The following is a 14,174-nucleotide window of genomic DNA, read 5'->3' as shown; positions in this document are numbered from 1 at the left end:
AATGTAATGCAATGCTATCTATCTAGCTCTCCCTCTATACTTCCTTTTGGATAAACAGACATATTAGGCAAGCATTTTGGAGCTTTCACCTAAATAACTACAGGTGGTGAGATAAGCTGCACAATATAATTGACCTTTCAGTATATTGTTGCACACACACCATCTATTTAGCAAATGCCCTTGTTATCAACAGCAGCCTTTTAAACTCACCTGAGCTAACAGGTATGTGAGCTGGTTACTCTGCTGCGCTTAAAATTTCTTTTTTGGTTTGCTACAATGCCTTTTCTGAAACGTTGTCTCCCTCTGCTGGAACACTGACTTCTTTCATTTAATGCCTGCAGACTATAAAAGAGAAACCAACCCAAAAAGTTTGGTTGATTAGTCTGTGGCATTCTTTTAAACTGTTGCTTATGGCGGTCTCTGTGAGCTTCTCAGTGACATTCAGCCATCCAGGTATCCCGCCTGCAGTAGACGGAATGTGGCAATGGAACGCTGGCTGCGCGTGTCATAATAGGCTCTGAGCCTTTATATACCTGCGCACAGCAGCAGCCACCTTCAGTCTGCTGCTGGACAGCCAGCAGCAGCAGCAGCAGGAGAGGTAATTAATCAGCAACCCTCCTGCTAAGGGTAGACAGCTGCTCGTTCCACCCCCCCCCCGCCTTAATTGGTTCTCCTCCCTTCCAACGGTGTTGAGGCGGGTGGGAACAGCCGGGGGTTGAGGGTACTGTGCTAAAAGAGGTGGAGTTATGCAGATCTAAAACGCGTGGATTGCAGCAGCAGCAAGCCGAAAAGTGCAGGCATGTGAGGGATCTAGAGGTTGACAGCATGTCTTCTTAACGGGAGTCCAGGTGGCCATCTCCACAAATGGACTTTTCAGAATCCTTGGGTGGCACCGTAGTCGGAAACCAATTCTGGTTATCGCTTCTCGGCCTTTTGGCTAAGATCAAGTGTAGTATCTGTTCTTATCAGTTTAATATCTGATACGTCCCCTATCTGGGGACCATATATTAAATGGATTTTTAGAACAGGGAGATGGAAAAAGAGCTTGCTCTGTCCACTCCACGCATTGACCTGGTATTGCAGTATCTCCAGGACCGGTGCACCCCTTCTTTAATGCAGTTTCTAAAATCAGAAAGAATTGAATTCAATGCTTTTTGTTCATTTTGCTTGTTTGTCGGATTTTGGGATGGACTCTTTGGCTTTGCTTTTCTTCTCCTCATTGGATTTTTCATGTTAAAAGTTGCAGAAGCCAGATGACAAGCTCATTTTGGTTCAACTTCAGCAACTGTGCATTGCATTGCCATGTAATGTAATGTAATGCAATGCTATCTATCTAGCTCTCCCTCTATACTTCCTTTTGGATAAACAGACATATTAGGCAAGCATTTTGGAGCTTTCACCTAAATAACTACAGGTGGTGAGATAAGCTGCACAATATAATTGACCTTTCAGTATATTGTTGCACACACACCATCTATTTAGCAAATGCCCTTGTTATCAACAGCAGCCTTTTAAACTCACCTGAGCTAACAGGTATGTGAGCTGGTTACTCTGCTGCGCTTAAAATTTCTTTTTTGGTTTGCTACAATGCCTTTTCTGAAACGTTGTCTCCCTCTGCTGGAACACTGACTTCTTTCATTTAATGCCTGCAGACTATAAAAGAGAAACCAACCCAAAAAGTTTGGTTGATTAGTCTGTGGCATTCTTTTAAACTGTTGCTTATGGCGGTCTCTGTGAGCTTCTCAGTGACATTCAGCCATCCAGGTATCCCGCCTGCAGTAGACGGAATGTGGCAATGGAACGCTGGCTGCGCGTGTCATAATAGGCTCTGAGCCTTTATATACCTGCGCACAGCAGCAGCCACCTTCAGTCTGCTGCTGGACAGCCAGCAGCAGCAGCAGCAGGAGAGGTAATTAATCAGCAACCCTCCTGCTAAGGGTAGACAGCTGCTCGTTCCACCCCCCCCCCCGCCTTAATTGGTTCTCCTCCCTTCCAACGGTGTTGAGGCGGGTGGGAACAGCCGGGGGTTGAGGGTACTGTGCTAAAAGAGGTGGAGTTATGCAGATCTAAAACGCGTGGATTGCAGCAGCAGCAAGCCGAAAAGTGCAGGCATGTGAGGGATCTAGAGGTTGACAGCATGTCTTCTTAACGGGAGTCCAGGTGGCCATCTCCACAAATGGACTTTTCAGAATCCTTGGGTGGCACCGTAGTCGGAAACCAATTCTGGTTATCGCTTCTCGGCCTTTTGGCTAAGATCAAGTGTAGTATCTGTTCTTATCAGTTTAATATCTGATACGTTCCCTATCTGGGGACCATATATTAAATGGATTTTTAGAACAGGGAGATGGAAAAAGAGCTTGCTCTGTCCACTCCACGCATTGACCTGGTATTGCAGTATCTCCAGGACCGGTGCACCCCTTCTTTAATGCAGTTTCTAAAATCAGAAAGAATTGAATTCAATGCTTTTTGTTCATTTTGCTTGTTTGTCGGATTTTGGGATGGACTCTTTGGCTTTGCTTTTCTTCTCCTCATTGGATTTTTCATGTTAAAAGTTGCAGAAGCCAGATGACAAGCTCATTTTGGTTCAACTTCAGCAACTGTGCATTGCATTGCCATGTAATGTAATGTAATGCAATGCTATCTATCTAGCTCTCCCTCTATACTTCCTTTTGGATAAACAGACATATTAGGCAAGCATTTTGGAGCTTTCACCTAAATAACTACAGGTGGTGAGATAAGCTGCACAATATAATTGACCTTTCAGTATATTGTTGCACACACACCATCTATTTAGCAAATGCCCTTGTTATCAACAGCAGCCTTTTAAACTCACCTGAGCTAACAGGTATGTGAGCTGGTTACTCTGCTGCGCTTAAAATTTCTTTTTTGGTTTGCTACAATGCCTTTTCTGAAACGTTGTCTCCCTCTGCTGGAACACTGACTTCTTTCATTTAATGCCTGCAGACTATAAAAGAGAAACCAACCCAAAAAGTTTGGTTGATTAGTCTGTGGCATTCTTTTAAACTGTTGCTTATGGCGGTCTCTGTGAGCTTCTCAGTGACATTCAGCCATCCAGGTATCCCGCCTGCAGTAGACGGAATGTGGCAATGGAACGCTGGCTGCGCGTGTCATAATAGGCTCTGAGCCTTTATATACCTGCGCACAGCAGCAGCCACCTTCAGTCTGCTGCTGGACAGCCAGCAGCAGCAGCAGCAGGAGAGGTAATTAATCAGCAACCCTCCTGCTAAGGGTAGACAGCTGCTCGTTCCACCCCCCCCCCCCCCCCCGCCTTAATTGGTTCTCCTCCCTTCCAACGGTGTTGAGGCGGGTGGGAACAGCCGGGGGTTGAGGGTACTGTGCTAAAAGAGGTGGAGTTATGCAGATCTAAAACGCGTGGATTGCAGCAGCAGCAAGCCGAAAAGTGCAGGCATGTGAGGGATCTAGAGGTTGACAGCATGTCTTCTTAACGGGAGTCCAGGTGGCCATCTCAACAAATGGACTTTTCAGAATCCTTGGGTGGCACCGTAGTCGGAAACCAATTCTGGTTATCGCTTCTCGGCCTTTTGGCTAAGATCAAGTGTAGTATCTGTTCTTATCAGTTTAATATCTGATACGTCCCCTATCTGGGGACCATATATTAAATGGATTTTTAGAACAGGGAGATGGAAAAAGAGCTTGCTCTGTCCACTCCACGCATTGACCTGGTATTGCAGTATCTCCAGGACCGGTGCACCCCTTCTTTAATGCAGTTTCTAAAATCAGAAAGAATTGAATTCAATGCTTTTTGTTCATTTTGCTTGTTTGTCGGATTTTGGGATGGACTCTTTGGCTTTGCTTTTCTTCTCCTCATTGGATTTTTCATGTTAAAAGTTGCAGAAGCCAGATGACAAGCTCATTTTGGTTCAACTTCAGCAACTGTGCATTGCATTGCCATGTAATGTAATGTAATGCAATGCTATCTATCTAGCTCTCCCTCTATACTTCCTTTTGGATAAACAGACATATTAGGCAAGCATTTTGGAGCTTTCACCTAAATAACTACAGGTGGTGAGATAAGCTGAACAATATAATTGACCTTTCAGTATATTGTTGCACACACACCATCTATTTAGCAAATGCCCTTGTTATCAACAGCAGCCTTTTAAACTCACCTGAGCTAACAGGTATGTGAGCTGGTTACTCTGCTGCGCTTAAAATTTCTTTTTTGGTTTGCTACAATGCCTTTTCTGAAACGTTGTCTCCCTCTGCTGGAACACTGACTTCTTTCATTTAATGCCTGCAGACTATAAAAGAGAAACCAACCCAAAAAGTTTGGTTGATTAGTCTGTGGCATTCTTTTAAACTGTTGCTTATGGCGGTCTCTGTGAGCTTCTCAGTGACATTCAGCCATCCAGGTATCCCGCCTGCAGTAGACGGAATGTGGCAATGGAACGCTGGCTGCGCGTGTCATAATAGGCTCTGAGCCTTTATATACCTGCGCACAGCAGCAGCCACCTTCAGTCTGCTGCTGGACAGCCAGCAGCAGCAGCAGCAGGAGAGGTAATTAATCAGCAACCCTCCTGCTAAGGGTAGACAGCTGCTCGTTCCACCCCCCCCCCCCGCCTTAATTGGTTCTCCTCCCTTCCAACGGTGTTGAGGCGGGTGGGAACAGCCGGGGGTTGAGGGTACTGTGCTAAAAGAGGTGGAGTTATGCAGATCTAAAACGCGTGGATTGCAGCAGCAGCAAGCCGAAAAGTGCAGGCATGTGAGGGATCTAGAGGTTGACAGCATGTCTTCTTAACGGGAGTCCAGGTGGCCATCTCCACAAATGGACTTTTCAGAATCCTTGGGTGGCACCGTAGTCGGAAACCAATTCTGGTTATCGCTTCTCGGCCTTTTGGCTAAGATCAAGTGTAGTATCTGTTCTTATCAGTTTAATATCTGATACGTCCCCTATCTGGGGACCATATATTAAATGGATTTTTAGAACAGGGAGATGGAAAAAGAGCTTGCTCTGTCCACTCCACGCATTGACCTGGTATTGCAGTATCTCCAGGACCGGTGCACCCCTTCTTTAATGCAGTTTCTAAAATCAGAAAGAATTGAATTCAATGCTTTTTGTTCATTTTGCTTGTTTGTCGGATTTTGGGATGGACTCTTTGGCTTTGCTTTTCTTCTCCTCATTGGATTTTTCATGTTAAAAGTTGCAGAAGCCAGATGACAAGCTCATTTTGGTTCAACTTCAGCAACTGTGCATTGCATTGCCATGTAATGTAATGTAATGCAATGCTATCTATCTAGCTCTCCCTCTATACTTCCTTTTGGATAAACAGACATATTAGGCAAGCATTTTGGAGCTTTCACCTAAATAACTACAGGTGGTGAGATAAGCGGCACAATATAATTGACCTTTCAGTATACTGTTGCACACACACCATCTATTTAGCAAATGCCCTTGTTATCAACAGCAGCCTTTTAAACTCACCTGAGCTAACAGGTATGTGAGCTGGTTACTCTGCTGCGCTTAAAATTTCTTTTTTGGTTTGCTACAATGCCTTTTCTGAAACGTTGTCTCCCTCTGCTGGAACACTGACTTCTTTCATTTAATGCCTGCAGACTATAAAAGAGAAACCAACCCAAAAAGTTTGGTTGATTAGTCTGTGGCATTCTTTTAAACTGTTGCTTATGGCGGTCTCTGTGAGCTTCTCAGTGACATTCAGCCATCCAGGTATCCCGCCTGCAGTAGACGGAATGTGGCAATGGAACGCTGGCTGCGCGTGTCATAATAGGCTCTGAGCCTTTATGTACCTGCGCACAGCAGCAGCCACCTTCAGTCTGCTGCTGGACAGCCAGCAGCAGCAGCAGCAGGAGAGGTAATTAATCAGCAACCCTCCTGCTAAGGGTAGACAGCTGCTCGTTCCACCCCCCCCCCCCGCCTTAATTGGTTCTCCTCCCTTCCAACGGTGTTGAGGCGGGTGGGAACAGCCGGGGGTTGAGGGTACTGTGCTAAAAGAGGTGGAGTTATGCAGATCTAAAACGCGTGGATTGCAGCAGCAGCAAGCCGAAAAGTGCAGGCATGTGAGGGATCTAGAGGTTGACAGCATGTCTTCTTAACGGGAGTCCAGGTGGCCGTCTCCACAAATGGACTTTTCAGAATCCTTGGGTGGCACCGTAGTCGGAAACCAATTCTGGTTATCGCTTCTCGGCCTTTTGGCTAAGATCAAGAGTAGTATCTGTTCTTATCAGTTTAATATCTGATACGTCCCCTATCTGGGGACCATATATTAAATGGATTTTTAGAACAGGGAGATGGAAAAAGAGCTTGCTCTGTCCACTCCACGCATTGACCTGGTATTGCAGTATCTCCAGGACCGGTGCACCCCTTCTTTAATGCAGTTTCTAAAATCAGAAAGAATTGAATTCAATGCTTTTTGTTCATTTTGCTTGTTTGTCGGATTTTGGGATGGACTCTTTGGCTTTGCTTTTCTTCTCCTCATTGGATTTTTCATGTTAAAAGTTGCAGAAGCCAGATGACAAGCTCATTTTGGTTCAACTTCAGCAACTGTGCATTGCATTGCCATGTAATGTAATGTAATGCAATGCTATCTATCTAGCTCTCCCTCTATACTTCCTTTTGGATAAACAGACATATTAGGCAAGCATTTTGGAGCTTTCACCTAAATAACTACAGGTGGTGAGATAAGCTGCACAATATAATTGACCTTTCAGTATATTGTTGCACACACACCATCTATTTAGCAAATGCCCTTGTTATCAACAGCAGCCTTTTAAACTCACCTGAGCTAACAGGTATGTGAGCTGGTTACTCTGCTGCGCTTAAAATTTCTTTTTTGGTTTGCTACAATGCCTTTTCTGAAACGTTGTCTCCCTCTGCTGGAACACTGACTTCTTTCATTTAATGCCTGCAGACTATAAAAGAGAAACCAACCCAAAATGTTTGGTTGATTAGTCTGTGGCATTCTTTTAAACTGTTGCTTATGGCGGTCTCTGTGAGCTTCTCAGTGACATTCAGCCATCCAGGTATCCTGCCTGCAGTAGACGGAATGTGGCAATGGAACGCTGGCTGCGCGTGTCATAATAGGCTCTGAGCCTTTATACACCTGCGCACAGCAGCAGCCACCTTCAGTCTGCTGCTGGACAGCCAGCAGCAGCAGCAGCAGGAGAGGTAATTAATCAGCAACCCTCCTGCTAAGGGTAGACAGCTGCTCGTTCCACCCCCCCCCGCCTTAATTGGTTCTCCTCCCTTCCAACGGTGTTGAGGCGGGTGGGAACAGCCGGGGGTTGAGGGTACTGTGCTAAAAGAGGTGGAGTTATGCAGATCTAAAACGCGTGGATTGCAGCAGCAGCAAGCCGAAAAGTGCAGGCATGTGAGGGATCTAGAGGTTGACAGCATGTCTTCTTAACGGGAGTCCAGGTGGCCATCTCCACAAATGGACTTTTCAGAATCCTTGGGTGGCACCGTAGTCGGAAACCAATTCTGGTTATCGCTTCTCGGCCTTTTGGCTAAGATCAAGTGTAGTATCTGTTCTTATCAGTTTAATATCTGATACGTCCCCTATCTGGGGACCATATATTAAATGGATTTTTAGAACAGGGAGATGGAAAAAGAGCTTGCTCTGTCCACTCCACGCATTGACCTGGTATTGCAGTATCTCCAGGACCGGTGCACCCCTTCTTTAATGCAGTTTCTAAAATCAGAAAGAATTGAATTCAATGCTTTTTGTTCATTTTGCTTGTTTGTCGGATTTTGGGATGGACTCTTTGGCTTTGCTTTTCTTCTCCTCATTGGATTTTTCATGTTAAAAGTTGCAGAAGCCAGATGACAAGCTCATTTTGGTTCAACTTCAGCAACTGTGCATTGCATTGCCATGTAATGTAATGTAATGCAATGCTATCTATCTAGCTCTCCCTCTATACTTCCTTTTGGATAAACAGACATATTAGGCAAGCATTTTGGAGCTTTCACCTAAATAACTACAGGTGGTGAGATAAGCTGCACAATATAATTGACCTTTCAGTATATTGTTGCACACACACCATCTATTTAGCAAATGCCCTTGTTATCAACAGCAGCCTTTTAAACTCACCTGAGCTAACAGGTATGTGAGCTGGTTACTCTGCTGCGCTTAAAATTTCTTTTTTGGTTTGCTACAATGCCTTTTCTGAAACGTTGTCTCCCTCTGCTGGAACACTGACTTCTTTCATTTAATGCCTGCAGACTATAAAAGAGAAACCAACCCAAAAAGTTTGGTTGATTAGTCTGTGGCATTCTTTTAAACTGTTGCTTATGGCGGTCTCTGTGAGCTTCTCAGTGACATTCAGCCATCCAGGTATCCCGCCTGCAGTAGACGGAATGTGGCAATGGAACGCTGGCTGCGCGTGTCATAATAGGCTCTGAGCCTTTATATACCTGCGCACAGCAGCAGCCACCTTCAGTCTGCTGCTGGACAGCCAGCAGCAGCAGCAGCAGGAGAGGTAATTAATCAGCAACCCTCCTGCTAAGGGTAGACAGCTGCTCGTTCCACCCCCCCCCCGCCTTAATTGGTTCTCCTCCCTTCCAACGGTGTTGAGGCGGGTGGGAACAGCCGGGGGTTGAGGGTACTGTGCTAAAAGAGGTGGAGTTATGCAGATCTAAAACGCGTGGATTGCAGCAGCAGCAAGCCGAAAAGTGCAGGCATGTGAGGGATCTAGAGGTTGACAGCATGTCTTCTTAACGGGAGTCCAGGTGGCCATCTCCACAAATGGACTTTTCAGAATCCTTGGGTGGCACCGTAGTCGGAAACCAATTCTGGTTATCGCTTCTCGGCCTTTTGGCTAAGATCAAGTGTAGTATCTGTTCTTATCAGTTTAATATCTGATACGTCCCCTATCTGGGGACCATATATTAAATGGATTTTTAGAACAGGGAGATGGAAAAAGAGCTTGCTCTGTCCACTCCACGCATTGACCTGGTATTGCAGTATCTCCAGGACGGTGCACCCCTTCTTTAATGCAGTTTCTAAAATCAGAAAGAATTGAATTCAATGCTTTTTGTTCATTTTGCTTGTTTGTCGGATTTTGGGATGGACTCTTTGGCTTTGCTTTTCTTCTCCTCATTGGATTTTTCATGTTAAAAGTTGCAGAAGCCAGATGACAAGCTCATTTTGGTTCAACTTCAGCAACTGTGCATTGCATTGCCATGTAATGTAATGTAATGCAATGCTATCTATCTAGCTCTCCCTCTATACTTCCTTTTGGATAAACAGACATATTAGGCAAGCATTTTGGAGCTTTCACCTAAATAACTACAGGTGGTGAGATAAGCTGCACAATATAATTGACCTTTCAGTATATTGTTGCACACACACCATCTATTTAGCAAATGCCCTTGTTATCAACAGCAGCCTTTTAAACTCACCTGAGCTAACAGGTATGTGAGCTGGTTACTCTGCTGCGCTTAAAATTTCTTTTTTGGTTTGCTACAATGCCTTTTCTGAAACGTTGTCTCCCTCTGCTGGAACACTGACTTCTTTCATTTAATGCCTGCAGACTATAAAAGAGAAACCAACCCAAAAAGTTTGGTTGATTAGTCTGTGGCATTCTTTTAAACTGTTGCTTATGGCGGTCTCTGTGAGCTTCTCAGTGACATTCAGCCATCCAGGTATCCCGCCTGCAGTAGACGGAATGTGGCAATGGAACGCTGGCTGCGCGTGTCATAATAGGCTCTGAGCCTTTATATACCTGCGCACAGCAGCAGCCACCTTCAGTCTGCTGCTGGACAGCCAGCAGCAGCAGCAGCAGGAGAGGTAATTAATCAGCAACCCTCCTGCTAAGGGTAGACAGCTGCTCGTTCCACCCCCCCCCCGCCTTAATTGGTTCTCCTCCCTTCCAACGGTGTTGAGGCGGGTGGGAACAGCCGGGGGTTGAGGGTACTGTGCTAAAAGAGGTGGAGTTATGCAGATCTAAAACGCGTGGATTGCAGCAGCAGCAAGCCGAAAAGTGCAGGCATGTGAGGGATCTAGAGGTTGACAGCATGTCTTCTTAACGGGAGTCCAGGTGGCCATCTCCACAAATGGACTTTTCAGAATCCTTGGGTGGCACCGTAGTCGGAAACCAATTCTGGTTATCGCTTCTCGGCCTTTTGGCTAAGATCAAGTGTAGTATCTGTTCTTATCAGTTTAATATCTGATACGTCCCCTATCTGGGGACCATATATTAAATGGATTTTTAGAACAGGGAGATGGAAAAAGAGCTTGCTCTGTCCACTCCACGCATTGACCTGGTATTGCAGTATCTCCAGGACCGGTGCACCCCTTCTTTAATGCAGTTTCTAAAATCAGAAAGAATTGAATTCAATGCTTTTTGTTCATTTTGCTTGTTTGTCGGATTTTGGGATGGACTCTTTGGCTTTGCTTTTCTTCTCCTCATTGGATTTTTCATGTTAAAAGTTGCAGAAGCCAGATGACAAGCTCATTTTGGTTCAACTTCAGCAACTGTGCATTGCATTGCCATGTAATGTAATGTAATGCAATGCTATCTATCTAGCTCTCCCTCTATACTTCCTTTTGGATAAACAGACATATTAGGCAAGCATTTTGGAGCTTTCACCTAAATAACTACAGGTGGTGAGATAAGCTGCACAATATAATTGACCTTTCAGTATATTGTTGCACACACACCATCTATTTAGCAAATGCCCTTGTTATCAACAGCAGCCTTTTAAACTCACCTGAGCTAACAGGTATGTGAGCTGGTTACTCTGCTGCGCTTAAAATTTCTTTTTTGGTTTACTACAATGCCTTTTCTGAAACGTTGTCTCCCTCTGCTGGAACACTGACTTCTTTCATTTAATGCCTGCAGACTATAAAAGAGAAACCAACCCAAAAAGTTTGGTTGATTAGTCTGTGGCATTCTTTTAAACTGTTGCTTATGGCGGTCTCTGTGAGCTTCTCAGTGACATTCAGCCATCCAGGTATCCCGCCTGCAGTAGACGGAATGTGGCAATGGAACGCTGGCTGCGCGTGTCATAATAGGCTCTGAGCCTTTATATACCTGCGCACAGCAGCAGCCACCTTCAGTCTGCTGCTGGACAGCCAGCAGCAGCAGCAGCAGGAGAGGTAATTAATCAGCAACCCTCCTGCTAAGGGTAGACAGCTGCTCGTTCCACCCCCCCCCCCCCGCCTTAATTGGTTCTCCTCCCTTCCAACGGTGTTGAGGCGGGTGGGAACAGCCGGGGGTTGAGGGTACTGTGCTAAAAGAGGTGGAGTTATGCAGATCTAAAACGCGTGGATTGCAGCAGCAGCAAGCCGAAAAGTGCAGGCATGTGAGGGATCTAGAGGTTGACAGCATGTCTTCTTAACGGGAGTCCAGGTGGCCATCTCCACAAATGGACTTTTCAGAATCCTTGGGTGGCACCGTAGTCGGAAACCAATTCTTGTTATCGCTTCTCGGCCTTTTGGCTAAGATCAAGTGTAGTATCTGTTCTTATCAGTTTAATATCTGATACGTCCCCTATCTGGGGACCATATATTAAATGGATTTTTAGAACAGGGAGATGGAAAAAGAGCTTGCTCTGTCCACTCCACGCATTGACCTGGTATTGCAGTATCTCCAGGACCGGTGCACCCCTTCTTTAATGCAGTTTCTAAAATCAGAAAGAATTGAATTCAATGCTTTTTGTTCATTTTGCTTGTTTGTCGGATTTTGGGATGGACTCTTTGGCTTTGCTTTTCTTCTCCTCATTGGATTTTTCATGTTAAAAGTTGCAGAAGCCAGATGACAAGCTCATTTTGGTTCAACTTCAGCAACTGTGCATTGCATTGCCATGTAATGTAATGTAATGCAATGCTATCTATCTAGCTCTCCCTCTATACTTCCTTTTGGATAAACAGACATATTAGGCAAGCATTTTGGAGCTTTCACCTAAATAACTACAGGTGGTGAGATAAGCTGCACAATATAATTGACCTTTCAGTATATTGTTGCACACACACCATCTATTTAGCAAATGCCCTTGTTATCAACAGCAGCCTTTTAAACTCACCTGAGCTAACAGGTATGTGAGCTGGTTACTCTGCTGCGCTTAAAATTTCTTTTTTGGTTTGCTACAATGCCTTTTCTGAAACGTTGTCTCCCTCTGCTGGAACACTGACTTCTTTCATTTAATGCCTGCAGACTATAAAAGAGAAACCAACCCAAAAAGTTTGGTTGATTAGTCTGTGGCATTCTTTTAAACTGTTGCTTATGGCGGTCTCTGTGAGCTTCTCAGTGACATTCAGCCATCCAGGTATCCCGCCTGCAGTAGACGGAATGTGGCAATGGAACGCTGGCTGCGCGTGTCATAATAGGCTCTGAGCCTTTATATACCTGCGCACAGCAGCAGCCACCTTCAGTCTGCTGCTGGACAGCCAGCAGCAGCAGCAGGAGAGGTAATTAATCAGCAACCCTCCTGCTAAGGGTAGACAGCTGCTCGTTCCACCCCCCCCCCCGCCTTAATTGGTTCTCCTCCCTTCCAACGGTGTTGAGGCGGGTGGGAACAGCCGGGGGTTGAGGGTACTGTGCTAAAAGAGGTGGAGTTATGCAGATCTAAAACGCGTGGATTGCAGCAGCAGCAAGCCGAAAAGTGCAGGCATGTGAGGGATCTAGAGGTTGACAGCATGTCTTCTTAACGGGAGTCCAGGTGGCCATCTCCACAAATGGACTTTTCAGAATCCTTGGGTGGCACCGTAGTCGGAAACCAATTCTGGTTATCGCTTCTCGGCCTTTTGGCTAAGATCAAGTGTAGTATCTTTTGAAAATTCAGTTTTGTCCTTGGGCTGCCCTAGTAAATTGATGCATATTACACACTGGTTTGGTGCACTTGTTAGTACGCCAGGTGGCTCATAGAGTTATCTGATGGAAAACATGGCCCTCCAGGATCGAAGTCACTAGGCTGGGTAAGTGTGAGGGCTTTGGAGCAATGTGCCCCAGGAGTAGGCTCCCTGGTGGGAGTCCAAGCTTACTGGGACTGGGAACCCCAGAAAGACTTGGCTTCGTAGCACGCCGCACCTTTGCCAATCATACTTTCTGAGCAACCCCCCCTATTCCTGGCCTCCGGGCTAGGAAGGGGAATTTTTATAAACCCGGTCGGAGGTCCGGTCAGCTTTGGGCTGAGAAACCAACACAGGCTCCAGCTCCACTAGGGTGGCAGCCTAGATGGAAGCTGGGAGCACGAAAACGGCTCTTCTCCGGCTTCGGCTAGGGAGAGCATCGGAGATCCCTAACCCTCGCTGTGGCCTTCTGGCTCGGAGGGATGGGGATGGTTTATTGGGGACCCTCTCCTCCGGGAAGGGTCCACATGAATCCTCGCCTCGTGCGCTGTTTTGGTGTGACTTCGGTCACATTTTTCAGTGCCTTGGATGCAGCTTCTATCAAAAAAAAATCTGTTCTTATCAGTTTAATATCTGATACGTCCCCTATCTGGGGACCATATATTAAATGGATTTTTAGAACAGGGAGATGGAAAAAGAGCTTGTTCTGTCCACTCCACGCATTGACCTGGTATTGCAGTATCTCCAGGACCGGTGCACCCCTTCTTTAATGCAGTTTCTAAAATCAGAAAGAATTGAATTCAATGCTTTTTGTTCATTTTGCTTGTTTGTCGGATTTTGGGATGGACTCTTTGGCTTTGCTTTTCTTCTCCTCATTGGATTTTTCATGTTAAAAGTTGCAGAAGCCAGATGACAAGCTCATTTTGGTTCAACTTCAGCAACTGTGCATTGCATTGCCATGTAATGTAATGTAATGCAATGCTATCTATCTAGCTCTCCCTCTATACTTCCTTTTGGATAAACAGACATATTAGGCAAGCATTTTGGAGCTTTCACCTAAATAACTACAGGTGGTGAGATAAGCTGCACAATATAATTGACCTTTCAGTATATTGTTGCACACACACCATCTATTTAGCAAATGCCCTTGTTATCAACAGCAGCCTTTTAAACTCACCTGAGCTAACAGGTATGTGAGCTGGTTACTCTGCTGCGCTTAAAATTTCTTTTTTGGTTTGCTACAATGCCTTTTCTGAAACGTTGTCTCCCTCTGCTGGAACACTGACTTCTTTCATTTAATGCCTGCAGACTATAAAAGAGAAACCAACCCAAAAAGTTTGGTTGATTAGTCTGTGGCATTCTTTTAAACTGTTGCTTATGGCGGTC

At 45.4% G+C, this 14,174-nt stretch overlaps 10 non-coding genes and 1 pseudogene across 10 annotated transcripts; all 11 read left to right on the top strand.

Annotated features, from left to right (window-relative positions):
* Positions 1-917: 917 nt before the first annotated feature.
* Positions 918-1,108, top strand: LOC141186687 (U2 spliceosomal RNA). The gene has a single exon (XR_012260942.1). It is a non-coding gene; the product is annotated as a U2 spliceosomal RNA (small nuclear RNA).
* A 1,121-nt stretch (positions 1,109-2,229) lies between these two features.
* On the top strand, positions 2,230-2,420 carry LOC141184366 (U2 spliceosomal RNA). Its single transcript, XR_012259128.1, has one exon. It is a non-coding gene; the product is annotated as a U2 spliceosomal RNA (small nuclear RNA).
* Positions 2,421-3,547: 1,127 nt separating this feature from the next.
* LOC141186686 (U2 spliceosomal RNA) lies at positions 3,548-3,738 on the top strand. Its single transcript, XR_012260941.1, has one exon. It is a non-coding gene; the product is annotated as a U2 spliceosomal RNA (small nuclear RNA).
* A 1,122-nt stretch (positions 3,739-4,860) lies between these two features.
* Positions 4,861-5,051, top strand: LOC141186685 (U2 spliceosomal RNA). The gene has a single exon (XR_012260940.1). It is a non-coding gene; the product is annotated as a U2 spliceosomal RNA (small nuclear RNA).
* Positions 5,052-6,173: 1,122 nt separating this feature from the next.
* On the top strand, positions 6,174-6,364 carry LOC141184814 (U2 spliceosomal RNA). Its single transcript, XR_012259534.1, has one exon. It is a non-coding gene; the product is annotated as a U2 spliceosomal RNA (small nuclear RNA).
* A 1,119-nt stretch (positions 6,365-7,483) lies between these two features.
* Positions 7,484-7,674, top strand: LOC141186684 (U2 spliceosomal RNA). The gene has a single exon (XR_012260939.1). It is a non-coding gene; the product is annotated as a U2 spliceosomal RNA (small nuclear RNA).
* A 1,120-nt stretch (positions 7,675-8,794) lies between these two features.
* Positions 8,795-8,984, top strand: LOC141184513 (U2 spliceosomal RNA). Its single transcript, XR_012259261.1, has one exon. It is a non-coding gene; the product is annotated as a U2 spliceosomal RNA (small nuclear RNA).
* A 1,120-nt stretch (positions 8,985-10,104) lies between these two features.
* On the top strand, positions 10,105-10,295 carry LOC141186683 (U2 spliceosomal RNA). The gene has a single exon (XR_012260938.1). It is a non-coding gene; the product is annotated as a U2 spliceosomal RNA (small nuclear RNA).
* Positions 10,296-11,418: 1,123 nt separating this feature from the next.
* On the top strand, positions 11,419-11,609 carry LOC141186682 (U2 spliceosomal RNA). Its single transcript, XR_012260937.1, has one exon. It is a non-coding gene; the product is annotated as a U2 spliceosomal RNA (small nuclear RNA).
* Positions 11,610-12,727: 1,118 nt separating this feature from the next.
* Positions 12,728-12,843, top strand: LOC141186085 (U2 spliceosomal RNA; annotated as a pseudogene).
* Positions 12,844-13,367: 524 nt separating this feature from the next.
* On the top strand, positions 13,368-13,552 carry LOC141185680 (U2 spliceosomal RNA). Its single transcript, XR_012260316.1, has one exon. It is a non-coding gene; the product is annotated as a U2 spliceosomal RNA (small nuclear RNA).
* Positions 13,553-14,174: the final 622 nt, after the last annotated feature.

This window comes from Phyllobates terribilis, unplaced genomic scaffold (assembly GCF_046119375.1).
Source record: "Phyllobates terribilis strain yellow unplaced genomic scaffold, ASM4611937v1 Scaffold_40__1_contigs__length_11209783, whole genome shotgun sequence".
Taxonomy (NCBI): Eukaryota; Metazoa; Chordata; class Amphibia; order Anura; family Dendrobatidae; genus Phyllobates; species Phyllobates terribilis.
Note: the sequence above shows the minus strand (reverse complement) of the source record. Positions and strands in the feature narration are given on the sequence as shown.